This window comes from Protopterus annectens, chromosome 8.part0 (assembly GCF_019279795.1).
Source record: "Protopterus annectens isolate FY-2018-M chromosome 8.part0, PAN1.0, whole genome shotgun sequence".
Lineage (NCBI taxonomy): Eukaryota > Metazoa > Chordata > Ceratodontiformes > Protopteridae > Protopterus > Protopterus annectens.
In genome coordinates, this window is record NC_056741.1 from 700,335,261 (window position 1) to 700,349,799 (window position 14,539).

The following is a 14,539-nucleotide window of genomic DNA, read 5'->3' on the forward strand; positions in this document are numbered from 1 at the left end:
GTAAGAGGGGGTGGGTGAAAATTACATGTAGAGGAGCAAATGTAGCTTAGCATAGCAGGCTTCCACCCTCAAGTCAAATTATAACAGAGATAATATGGTTTGATTACTTATATATAAATATAAGTTATCTATTTCACAAGGGATAATTCAATAAAGATGTTTAAAAAAGCAAGGAAGCATTTTCTTATGGTCATAAAGAGCTATAAAAGAGCAAAACTAATTTTAGAAAAAAAAAAGAAAACTTAAAAATCTTCATATAAATGTTATTGCTTTTGAGACAATAGGTTTATACACAAGTACTAGGCTAGCTGTCCTTGTGGGCCATTTTACGCCTAGCCATTTTTCTTTTTTTTTGCTCAAATTAACCTATCCCATTTGGTTAGAGTTTGGCCTTACCCGCCACATGATTGATGCTCACATATTACCCTAATGAGAATAACAGGGATCATACCATAGATAAATTGAGAAGGCCCATGCATGGGATAAAGCATTTAGGAGCTGCCTTTATTAGTAGTACAGGGGAAGTCCTGGGGTAAATTGTCTGTTTCCCATCCATGGAGCCAAGTTACACTTGAATATGGACAGGGATGAGCTTTGCTTTATGTGGATGGGGACTCTGTTCCAGAAGAGCGGTATCTTCTATGAGATATACCTGTTCCTCCAAACTGTTCTGTTTATATTGCAGAAGAAATTTAGATCCCCAGATATGAATTTCTAATGCAATTTAACTTGCTGTATTGAGATGAATGATGCCTTGTATGCCAGTCACAGGTTACCTCTTAGCAGTTTGTAGGGTATTGAATATAGTCACAGAGATTTGAATAAGTCCATGTAGGACATATTGTTTAGGCCTTATATCCTTTAAATAGGGTATCATTGTGGGCATTCCAGTTGTTGCATGTGCCTGGACAGATACATGACCAAAGGGGCATTATACTCAATGATTGACATAATCAGGGCTGAGTAAAGGGTGACAATGACATCCCTATATCCAGACACAATCTCTTTGTTTATGAAATGTGCAATATAGAAATATTTTCTTACAGCAATGAACACGTGTTGGTCAAAAGGGAGGTCACTGTCCACTTAAGTTCCTACATCCCATACAGCTGAGTCAACTCTTAGAGGTGTATTCTAAATGTGGCAGTTCCCTGCGGTAGATGACTTCTCAAAGGATGCAGTAGTATACTTTTTGGCATTTAGTTTCAGTCCCCATGATTTTGGCACCAGTTATTTATTTGGGACAAACTTTCATGCAGAATGCACAAGTCATTTGGGGATTCAGTGACTGCTCCTAGCTTGCAGGCATCTATAAACTTAATCAGCCAGAGGCCTTTTGTCAGAAAAGTAGATGCAAAAAAGAACAGCTCCCAGCATAGAATCCTGGGGGACACCATTGGTGACCAGTCTCTTTGTGGAGGTAACTTCTATTTTGTTTTCCTGCATCCTACTGTGAACCAGTTGACAATCCAATGGGTGACACAGGGGGTTATTCCCAGTTTATTTAGATTTTCTATTATGCCTGAGTGGAGAATTTTGTTAAAAGCTTTGACGAAGTCGAGGTATGTGGTGTGTGCCATTTTGCCTTCATCCATTGCTTTTTTGGTGACCTTTTTAAAAAAGTCCATCAGGCTGAATAAGCAGGACCTGCCCTTGATGAATCCAAACTGAGACAGGTCCAGTGTTTGCAGGTTCCCTATGTCCTGACTCATTAGTTCCATGATAAGTCTTTCCTTGGCTTTGCAAATGATGCTGGTCAGACTTATGAGTCTGTATTTGTTCCAGTATGGGCTAGGTAGCATCGGACACTCACTTCCATCCTCCTCTTCCCAGTCCTTCTGATGCCCAAGTCAGTAATAAAACTTTATGTTATATATTTTATGTATTTTTTTTAACTGGCTAAGTGTACTGGTCCATGGATCATTCTTCTGCCAAGATTCAGACCATCACGGCAATGACAGCACAGTATGCCAACACAAACAAACAGTATATTAAAGACAAAACAGTATAAACTAAGCAGCAAATATAGAACACATAGCTTTAAAAGAAATCAGAGAAATCAATTACAGTAAAACAAAATAAGCACTCAATTATTACAAAACACTATGTTGCTGACTCATGTAAAAAGTAGTATTTAAACAACTGTGTCTGTCCTCTGAGTCATAGAGCATTGCTCCTTTGGACCACAGGGCCAGAGTTGACATGAAATAATTTTAATAGTCACAACACCGTACCGAACCACAAAAACTACAGTGGCAATGAACAAATGATAAAAGTCAATCCTGGATGTCGCCACAGTAGTTACCAAATAGCCGGTTTGTTCTACAGACCATTAACATCAACCTCTTTAGCGTGATGAAAAAACAAAATATCAGTATCTCTGCTAAGGTATGAACGTACTTCAAATCACGAACAACTAGTCCAATAAATATTTTATTATATAGTTGTGAGCGCTTTCACCTTTCGGCTTCTTCAGACAAAGCAACACTTTAAAACAATCAAATTTAAATAATCCCCCTTCAGTGCCAATTAGTCAATGACTTGAAATACACATTCCGTCACTTCCTTCATTCAGAAATATACTCTTTCGGTACTTCAATTCACCTCAATTAAATACAAAGCACTTAAAAAATATAAAAAACATAACATCAAGCTCATGAATTAACAATTTTAAAAATTAGTCATAAATCCTAAAATATCTTAGTGCAATTCGCAATTGCAATTGCAAAGCGCTAATGCATTCGTGAATAAACATTAGTAAAAGGCAAACCTATACTCTGTAGAATCCTGCAATAAAAGTTAAAATATGTATATAAAACTAAAGAAAATTGCGTCGGCATTCATCAGGATTTCAGGCTCTAGTCAAACGTATCTAACATTTTTAAGCATTGCCTTTACGAAAATAAAATCCTAAAACAATTCAGCCCATAAGGTGCAAGTGCAGTCATAAAAATACCTCATAGACAGATGAACCTATACTCTACGAAACCATTCCTTGGAGATTAAAACATGGATATTAAAAACTAGTAAGGATAGCACCCGCATTCATCCAGATCAGGTACTTCTCCATATCATTACCTAAACCTAAAAGGCATAGTGAGAGATACTAACCACTACTAGAATTATTAGGATGGTCAAGTATACAAATGGACTAAAATAGACTAGTTAAAAATTCATATATCATAATAAAGTTATTATGAAATTCCAAAAACAGTGCCAAAACCACAATTACTATATTTATTGCCTACATACATTTCTTGGACCTAGCACCTAAGCTAACCTAATCACTTAACAGATAATTTCCTATTCTTTAAAACTGGTTTCAAGGGGACTTTATCATTCAAGCCTGGGCTAATATCTGCTCTTAGGCGTATGATCCAATTAAGCTCACATTCTTCTGTGTAGTTTGAGATGTCTCCACCTCTTGATGTAACATTAATAGTTTGTAACACCATAAAACTGAAGCTATGTAGCGGCCCCTTGTTGATAATGTGTTTCGCAAGTGCATTATGTATGTACCCCAAACGTATATTATACACATGGTCTCTCACCCTCTCACGTAACTTTCTGTTGGTTTTCCCTACATAAAATACCTCACATTGACCACATCTAGCAAGATATACTATATTCTCACTCTGACAATCAGTTTGTGTATTAAAAAAGAACTCCTTTCCTGTTCTCGGATGTTTAAATACACAATCAGTATTAATGTATCTACATTGGGCACAACTGCCACATGGTATAGTATTAATATTCTTGTCTCCTCTATCCACTCCCTTCTCTTTCAATGTTCGATGACATAACAAACGCTTTAGGTTCTTCCTATTTTTAAAAGAGAATGTCGGTGACGGTCCCACTAGCTCTGCTATCTTCTCATCTAGTAGTAATGTGTCCCAATGTTTATTAAATATTTCCTTTATTTCCCCTATATCGGCTGTATAGAATAGGGGTATTCTCAGGAATCTCTTTAGTCTATCTAGTTGATTCAATTCATCTCTACCCACATCTTCTGAAAAATATGGTTTGGCCCTTGTCTCCCTTAGTTCTCCTACTTCATTAAATATTTCCTCTAGCTCTCTGTCGTTGTATTTACGTTGTTTTAGTCTAGCAAATAAGCTCTCCATTTCTTCACTAAATTCCTTATCTAAAGGATTTAATCTTGAGGCTCTCATACATTGACCTTTAATGATGTTATTGAACACAAAACGTGGGTGCATGCTGTCTCGATGCAAGATGGTGTTTTTATAACATTTCTTCCTATGTATGGATGTGTTAAGCATACCATTCTCTAACCTTATTACATTCACATCCAAGAAAGATATATCTGTTTCGGAATAGTTTACTGTAAAATCTAAGTATGTAGTTAACATATTGATTTTATCTACAAAATTCCTTAGTCCCTGTTCATCTCCTTTCCAGACAAAAAAGACGTCATCTACAAAACGTCTGTAAAAGGGGACGAGCTCTCCATATTCTTGTAGTTTGAATAGATGATTCATCTCCCATTCTGCCATAAAGAGATTGGCGTAGCTATTGGCACATGAAGTGCCCATAGCTACGCCATCTTTCTGTAGGTATATCTCATCTTCAAAAAGGAAGATATTGTTCTGTAACACTATCTCCAGGAATAGAGTTAACAAATCTATATTCCTGGTGTCCATCAGTGAATTATTAACCAAGTGTGAGTATACTAGATCAATTCCTTCTTCATTGGGTATCATGGTGAACAAGCTCTTAACATCTAAAGTCACCATAAAAAACTTCTCATCATCTGGTATATTCTTCATGTACTCATATAAATCAATAAGGAACTGTTTAGTGTCCCTTAAAACAAAAATATTCATGTCAACGACAGGTCTCAGAAAGGTTTCAACATAAAGTGAGAAGGGCTCAGTCACCCAGCCCCTACCTGATACAATCGGACGAAATGGAGGATTATCCTTTGATTTATGAATTTTCGGAAGTCCCTGTATTATGGGTATAAGGGGACATTCAACTTTCAAGAATCTAAAGAGATCTAGATCTATGTCTAAATTTACCAGTAATTCAACCAGAGTGTTATGCACACCTCGTACCCTATTCCTAACTTCTTCATCTCTGATCAGAGTGTAAAATCTGTCTTCTCTAAGCATATTCTTCATTCTCAAAGAGTAGTTCACACTATCCATTAGCACTATCGGCCCTCCTTTATCGGCCGGTCTTATTGCTATCGAAGTATCATTAATAAGGGTATTCAAAGCTTCTTTCTGAGTGTAACTAAGATTAAATCTTTTAGGCCTATACTGTCTATTTGATTTCAATTTATGTATATCATTTTCTACAAGTTTAGAAAAGGTATCAATAAGTGGATGTAGAATAGGTGAGTATACACTCTTACACTTCAATTTAGAATTTTGAAAGTTATTATCATTATTGTCACCCAACCCTCCAAAATCAAGTTTCAATTGAATATTACGAGCAAACATTTTAGTGTCCAAGATTAAATCTGTAAGCCTACTATTAAAGGTAGGAATAAATGTTAATCCTTTATTTAATACAATCTCTTGTTCAGATGTTAACTCCTTGCTGGACAAGTTAATTACTAACGTTTCTCCATTTGCTCCCACATTTCCTTTAGGGTAGGTCCTGCATGTTCTCCATCTGACCCCTTCCTTTTCTGTCTCCCCCTGCTGAACGACCTGTTCCTCCTGTATTGGAACTGTTGTGCTATTGGAAAAGGTGTCTCATGGCTTTTGTTGGTCATAGCATTTCCTGTGCTTAAACCTGTAACTGTTCTAGCTGAGACCTTGCTCCTTACTACTGGGTTATCAGTGATGTTACTAGGTCCCTGTCCATTGTTCTCTATAGTCACTAGCGACTCTCCCCTTTGCATAGCATTAACCTGAACATTCAGTTGTTCTATTCCTACTGGAGAGCTATTTGAGGTTCTATTCATTGAGCAAGGGTTAGAGGCCCCATTCTTAACAGAATGTTCTAAGCTCATGGTATTCGGGGTAACAATTTGATATGAATTCTGCAAGGCACCATTATTACATACATTCTCATTATTTGCATCATTGCTCAAACGCTCTACATTAAACCTGGGCCAAGTAAAGACGTTGCCCATCGCAAAATCCTTAGAGTCTCTAGTAATTTTAGTCTTTTTTTGTTCTAAAAGTTTCTTCTCGTAAATGTGTACATTGTCAAGCATTTTGTCCAACTCAGTCTCAAGCACATCAGATGGATACTTTGAGAGCATATATTCTTGTTGTTTCATGACCCCTTGTTTAATATTAGCTTCTTCATCACTGAAATAGTCATTCATGAGTTTCATATAATTGAAACTCAGTTCCAAGTTCAATTGTTGCCATTTTACTAACAATTTCGGATAAACATTGTCCGTAGTGGGCATCTTTAAAATACGTAAACCTCTCGGTACTATCTTCCTTGCTAAACATACCTCGAAATGCTGCCGTTGGAGTTGCCAGCGTTTCAATTTCAATAAATCCAATTCAAGCCTGTTAACGTCTCTTGATAGCTCCATGGCATCCACAATCCTCGCGTCGCGTTCACCATTATCCACTTCTGGGTCAAACGACATCAAGGTATTCTTCACATTGGAAACGCACTGATGGAATCGCTCCCACTTCTGGTCCTTCGTTGCGGTCCCCGGGACCGTGTACGGCAGTTCTATATCGTTCGATTCTACTACTGGAGGTATTACTCCCACATCATGGGCCATGTCGGTTCGGTAAAGTAAAACGTATAGTAAAGTAATAGTCACAACACCGTACCGAACCACAAAAACTACAGTGGCAATGAACAAATGATAAAAGTCAATCCTGGATGTCGCCACAGTAGTTACCAAATAGCCGGTTTGTTCTACAGACCATTAACATCAACCTCTTTAGCGTGATGAAAAAACAAAATATCAGTATCTCTGCTAAGGTATGAACGTACTTCAAATCACGAACAACTAGTCCAATAAATATTTTATTATATAGTTGTGAGCGCTTTCACCTTTCGGCTTCTTCAGACAAAGCAACACTTTAAAACAATCAAATTTAAATAATCCCCCTTCAGTGCCAATTGGTCAATGACTTGAAATACACATTCCGTCACTTCCTTCATTCAGAAATGTACTCTTTCGGTACTTCAATTCACCTCAATTAAATACAAAGCACTTAAAAAATATAAAAAACATAACATCAAGCTCATGAATTAACAATTTTAAAAATTAGTCATAAATCCTAAAATATCTTAGTGCAATTCGATCTATAAAGCGCTAATGCATTCGTGAATAAACATTAGTAAAAGGCAAACCTATACTCTGTAGAATCCTGCAATAAAAGTTAAAATATGTATATAAAACTAAAAGAATTGCGTCGGCATTCATCAGGATTTCAAGCTCTGATCAAACGTGTCTAACATTATTAAGCATTGCCTTTACGAAAATAAAATCCTAAAACAATTCAGCCCATAAGGTGCAAGTGCAGTCATAAAAATACCTCATAGACAGATGAACCTATACTCTACGAAACCATTCCTTGGAGATTAAAACATGGATATTAAAAACTAGTAAGGATAGCACCCGCATTCATCCAGATCAGGTACTTCTCCATATCATTACCTAAACCTAAAAGGCATAGTGAGAGATACTAACCACTACTAGAATTATTAGGATGGTCAAGTATACAAATGGACTAAAATAGACTAGTTAAAATTCATATATCATAATAAAGTTATTATGAAATTCCAAAAACAGTGCCAAAACCACAATTACTATATTTATTGCCTACATACATTTCTTGGACCTAGCACCTAAGCTAACCTAATCACTTAACAGATAATTTCCTATTCTTTAAAACTGGTTTCAAGGGGACTTTATCATTCAAGCCTGGGCTAATATCTGCTCTTAGGTGTATGATCCAATTAAGCTCACATTCTTCTGTGTAGTTTGAGATGTCTCCACCTCTTGATGTAACATTAATAGTTTGTAACACCATAAAACTGAAGCTATGTAGCGGCCCCTTGTTGATAATGTGTTTCGCAAGTGCATTATGTATGTACCCCAAACGTATATTATACACATGGTCTCTCACCCTCTCACGTAACTTTCTGTTGGTTTTCCCTACATAAAATACCTCACATTGACCACATCTAGCAAGATATACTATATTCTCACTCTGACAATCAGTTTGTGTATTAAAAAAGAACTCCTTTCCTGTTCTCGGATGTTTAAATACACAATCGGTATTAATGTATCTACATTGGGCACAACTGCCACATGGTATAGTATTAATATTCTTGTCTCCTCTATCCACTCCTTTCTCTTTCAATGTTCGATGACATAACAAATGCTTTAGGTTCTTCCTATTTTTAAAAGAGAATGTCGGTGACGGTCCCACTAGCTCTGCTATCTTCTCATCTAGTAGTAATGTGTCCCAATGTTTATTAAATATTTCTTTTATTTCCCCTATATCGGCTGTATAGAATAGGGGTATTCTCAGGAGTGGGACCGTTTGTTATGTCATCGAACAAATTCACTTACCAGGCTCAGAGGTTTTTATCATTACTATCACTCTCTTATGAAAGGTCTTCATTACATCATGGAAAGGCAAGCTAAAATATAATTATCCAAGAAGTACAGGAAGCATTTTATTAACAGCTTGTTTAAGGCTCATAGTCTTACTCAATTGCACTAATTGCCAGCTATAGAAAGTATGGACTGCTTCATGAATTCATATTTCTTCCTTGCCTCCATAGGGCCATGCTAATCTTCTCTGTATCATTTTGATTTAATTCCAGTTTTAGTGTATGAGCTGCCTTTAGTTTTCCTCTCATGCAAAGATTCAGCTGATTATTCTGAAAGTTTACAACCTAGTTATATAAATTATGCATTTATTATTATTTTGAAATGAATGAAAGCACACTTCCCAGTGTTAATGGCAGCCTGAATGTAAAACGTATGCTTAAATGGAATAGGTAGGAAGTGATGTGACATGAATTTGTAGCCACCTATGTTTTAAAAGTCTAAACGCAACACTAGTGATTCATTTCTGAAGAAGTTCAACCAAATAAAGTTAACGATCGGAAGCACTTAAAAGATTTTTGTTAAATAAATCTTGGTTACCTACATTCGAGATCTGAGGGGTTCTTCCTCCTTCAATGACCCAAAAAGTTTTTATTGTTATTTGTAGTTATCTAATACCTTCTAGATGGGTTCCTATTGGAACATCAAATTTTCAAATGTTTGCATCACTAAAGCTCAACCTTTAATGATTGAACAACTGAAAATTCGAACTCTTCAAAATGAACATTAAAAAAAAAAGAAAAAGTAAAGGGTGTAGGCAGGGCAGCAAACCCCCCTGCACCCCGACACCCCCCGCTACTTAAATATACCATAGTGCATTAAAGTGTGATCTCAGAGTGGGTATATGCTTCAACCCATCAGGGTACGTTGTCTTTGTTTTTTTTTTTAATTTTGAAGTTACGGAACTTCCATCGTATGGTGTCGACCATATGGTTTTTGAAGTTCCATAACTTTGATTTTCTAATAGGTAACCCTTCTAGATAGTTTAGTGTTGCTTCTTTAAATGTTTAGATTTGGCAGTCCCATCCATAGCCAAATATAATGTGAAATTTAAAAGCAAACTATCATGGTAGCCCATCACCATAAAAAATTATTTATCTATTTATTTATTTGCATTTCATTGACTGATTAGTCCCACTAGGCCAGTGGCCTCTTTTCCAGAGACACCTGAGGAGATATTCATATTGGAAAGAGAAAATTTGGCCAGGGCACTGGGGAAGCTCACCCACTCTTTGGAGCAGCTAGGTGGCACTGGACAGCTGCTGCTGCAATTTTGGAAAACCATGATGAAGAACAGTAAGGCAGAAAGTTTGAAAGAAGAAGGAAAAAAGTTTTGATGAAGAAGAAGAAGTAGAAGAAGAAGGAGACAAGAGGAAACTATATGGTTATGTAGCTTGAAGTCAGAGTATCAGAGACACCAGTGTTGTTTGAGTTGATGAACCAGGATAAACTAAAGGATCAAGATAAAGAAAAATGGAGCAATATAGTAGACTGTGTTTTACAGGAAAATGCAATGTAGAATTCAAAGACTGGAGCAGCAGTTGGTGAAGCAGATGACTAGGACATATTCTTGACCAGTGGAATAGATGTTTTTAAGAGCTTATCTCTGTAGCAGAGTAATTTATTGGAAGAAAAAGTTACAAAGCAAGAAAAACAGGAAGACGTTACATAGGAGAGAAAGAAGTTTGCAGAAATTCAAAAACTACAGCAAAGATGCTTGGGGTAAGAATAAAGTGTAAAATTAATGACAGTATGAACAGCTATGACATTATAGACAGAATTATATTGCCTTTAGTTTTAGATATCAGAGGCATAAGGGCATTAATACATTTGGGAGAAGAAGATTTTTGTGAAGTAACTTTTGAAACTTTTGTTTTATTGCAAACATGCCTGAAACAAAAAAGGAAACTTCTAGAGCAGTGTGGAAAGACTTTATTTCAGAGTTTTGAACTACAATAAAAAAGATAAATAGCTGTACAGTTTAGAACTTCTGACATAGAAGAAAATGGGATAACGTTTTTTTTTTTTTTTTCTTTCAAGATCTAACAAGGTACATGACATTAAAAAAGGTATGATGAAAGAAATGAGTAGACTGGGGAATGGGAATAGTGGATAACAATGGATGTTAATGAAGGGAAAATTCAACATATAACAAATACTATTATTATGAATGGCAAGAGGGAATTTGTTCATTATTGGGGACACCCTAAACATGCTATTATTGTGGTAATGAAAATCATTTTATACAAGATGTAATAAGAGAAGGTGTGGACAATGTGTGTTGAAGGAGCAAATTGTAAGAAATTATAAACCATTCTCTAGAAAATGTAAATAATCTGTGTATTTCTTTTTTGACTGCCCTATACTTAAAAAAGAAAGAGCATATGGAAATGAAGGTTCACAGGAAATACAAACAGAAGAAGAAATTATTGAGGAAAATGTTGAAATGAATGTGTTATGGAGAAGGGAATAACGAAGAAAGATTAGAGCGAGAAGAAATAATAAGATAAAGAAATCAAAATATAAGAAGAAAATGGCTTTACAATTCTAAACAGTTGAAGAAAAAGAAGAAGAAAATGGGGCTTGGAGATGGGGAAGAATAAGAGGAAAATGATGAAAAGTCAATAGGTGGGCAACTTAGCAGAAGGAAAATAAAAATAAAACTGGAAGCAAGAAAATAACAATAATGAAAGAAAAGGATGACATAGGGATCTTAGCATTAAATGCTAATGGTGTTAAAATAGTATTAGAAGTTTATTAATGGTTGGATTGTGTAAAATAAGAATGGATGTGTTCTGTTTGTTGGATGTAGGATGCAATAAACAGGAAAAATGAAAGAACTTTTAAATAATATGGGGGAGAAGTATTATTTGGTCAGTAAGAAATGAAACATACTCAGAAACTGTACGTGTTTTTTTACAGAATGATAGGACACTGTGATAATACCAGAAGGGCCAGTAATATGTGACATGAGAATAAAGAAGGATTTATAGGGTTAGTGGTGATTTATGCATATATACACTAATATCAGGGACAGAAAAAGTTTGAAAGGATAAGATTATGTACTTGTGAATATGTCCATAGTGAGAGTCGGAGATGTTAAAGGCAATTTAAAAATGAAGAAAGGAAAAATAACTCAAGATATTAAGATGCCAATAAGGTAATAAGGTGTAGAGATTTAAAGAAAGGAAAATAAAGAGGATGGACATATGGAATGGAATATTAAAGACGAAAATTGATTGCATAATATACTCAAAAGACATGAACAAATCAATTGGGATGTGTAGGAGTGTCTGAAATTTGGGTAAGGTAGTATTGGCTAGATTAGGAGAAGACAGAAAAATAATAAAGGAAGGGAAATTAATTCATAGATTAACTGCAAATTTTGCAAAGAATGAATAAATAAATGAAGAAATAGAAAGACTGATGCAAGATCATATGACAATGAGACTTTTTATAAGGATTGGACATATTCATGGGTTGCACTTAAGCAAAAGGATAAAACGTTTATATAGAAATTGAAAGGAGGATGAAAAAATAAGGGTATAAAGAAGTAATACAGAGATATGAGAAACAAGTAGAAAGTGTAGAGAGAAAATAAAGGAGATAGGGAGAGGTATGTGGGGAATAAAAAGAAAATCAAAATGTTATATAGATGATTCTTTTTAAAAGGGAAGAAAGAAGATGTTTTACCTTTTTAGGGAAAGAAGTTGAAAAGAGAAGGCAAAATGCAGGTACTACAGGATGAAAATGGTTAGGTAAAAAGTAAAAAAGAATGAGGTTATGGAAGTAGTGGACATTTTTAAGTAAAATACACGAGAAAGAAGAAGTAAAAGAACAAGGAAAATGGAAAGGTAAAAGAATATCTGAAAATTTGAGGACATTTCCAGAAGATATTAGAAATGAAGAATTAGAAAAAGTGATAAAAGAAGGAAAAGAAGATTCAGAACTAGGGTTGGATGGATTAGGGTATAGTATTTAAAAGAAGATGAATTAATATAAAAATAATGTTTATAAAGATAGCAAATAACTGAATGAAGAAATATATCACAATAGAAGAAATATGTGATGGGATAATGCCATTTACATGAAAGAAAGATGAAAGAAAAGATTTCAAGAATTGTAGACCAGTAATGTTAGGTAATTCAGATTCTAAAATATTTATATAAATATTACAAAAATAATGCAAAACATTTTAAAGGACGTTGTGGGTGATGGTGTTTTAGAAATTAAGGGAAATGAAGTGAAACAAATGTTAGTAATAGTGAAATAAGTGGTTAAGATGACAGTGAAAGAAAAAAAGAAATTTGATTGCTAACATGTGACATGGAAAATGCTTTTGATAGAGTCAGTAATGAAGCCAAGATAAAAAAAAAATAGAAGCTTATGAGATAAGACAAGAAACAATTAATGTAATAAGGAAATGTTATGAAAAAACATAGATGAGAATTATGGTAATAGGAGGCCAGGACAAAGGAGACGGGTAAAGCAGGGTTGTCCATTTTGTATGTGTTTACTTTGATTATGAATGCAATAATGCAGACATGTATCCAGAATATGGTACAAGCAATATATAAGATGAAAAAAGGACTGGCAATACCATTATGTTTGTAATATGCAAATGATTTGGTCCTTACATCAAAAACTAAGAGATGGATAAGTGAAGCTGTAATAAGAATGGAAAATATGTTAGAAAGGGCTGGAGTACAGTTAAATATGATGATGCGCAAAGGATTTGGTAAGATAAAAATAAGTGGAATATATTTTACATAAAAAGAAATAAAGGTTTTGGGAGACAAATTTAGAGAGTATGAAGGTACAATAAATCAACATAAAGAGATAACGGAAGAAATAAAAAGGCTGTTGATGGGGTGGTGAAACTTTTGTTTACCATTTCTAAAAAAAGTATAGATGTTGAACACATATGTTTTATGAAGGTTGTCCTACTTGAGAGGAATATATATATGTTTCCTACCCAAATAGAAAAAGAGTTGTTAGAAACGTTCTTCAATTTCATTTGGAATTCAAGACTAAATCCAGTATGAAGAGGTGTAATATATAATAATAAAGAAAAATGTGATTTAAATATGAGAAAAATCTAGTAAAAAATTAAGAGGTGAAATTGTCTATGAAAAATATAAATAAATAGGAAATGTAAAAAAAGGAAAAAAGGAAATGGAATGTGTGAGAGAAAGGAATATGAAAATAAATTTACACTATAGAATAGAAAGATAGATAAAGCTGTTGGGGATAGAAAAAAATCGTATAATATAATTTTGGAAAATATTATCTGATAACCATAGAATAATTTAAAGGACGATGAATAAAAAGCTATAAAAGAAAAGAGGAAAATATTTGATTTTTTTATGAAGTGGGAGACTTTCTCTGGAGAATTCTGTTAGATAAATTAACAGTTAAAAGTAGTATGAAATATAACATTGTGGGAGAAAGGAAATGTATTGATCATAATGAAGACGAAACTATGAAACATTTTTCTTAGACTTTAAAAAAAATTAAGGTTTGGGAGGATTTAAGAATGAATATAAATTGGAAGGTTTCAGACAGTTAAATATGAAATGATACTATATAGAAAGTATGAAAAACAAGAAAATGTGATGTTGATTAATGGGATAAAAAGATATTTGTGTCAATATGGATCTGATGGAAAAGAAGGTGTGAGGTATTGTGCTATAATAAAAACAGAGAAGATGAAGTTGTGGAGCTGAAATAAAATGGTTGGGGAAAAATAGTGGACAGGATTGGAAAAATAAGAAGAAAAACGTGATGAGGAGATGTAGTCTGGCTTTAATGTACATTCCTTAATTATGACAGAACAAGTAAAAGTATAAAATATGTAATAAGAATGCATGAATAATATGAAGTCCATTTTGAATTAAGTTGTATAAATAAATAAAGCAATCCCTACTTTTTTTCTGATAAGTTCCATGGGATCTTTTCATAGGTTCA

The 14,539-nt window shown here is 34.4% G+C and overlaps 1 non-coding gene across 1 annotated transcript; it reads right to left on the reverse strand.

Annotated features, from left to right (window-relative positions):
• Nucleotides 1–8,696: 8,696 nt before the first annotated feature.
• LOC122809871 lies at nucleotides 8,697–8,802 on the reverse strand. Its single transcript, XR_006365984.1, has one exon. It is a non-coding gene; the product is annotated as a U6 spliceosomal RNA (small nuclear RNA).
• Between the last annotated feature and the right edge of the window lie 5,737 nt (nucleotides 8,803–14,539).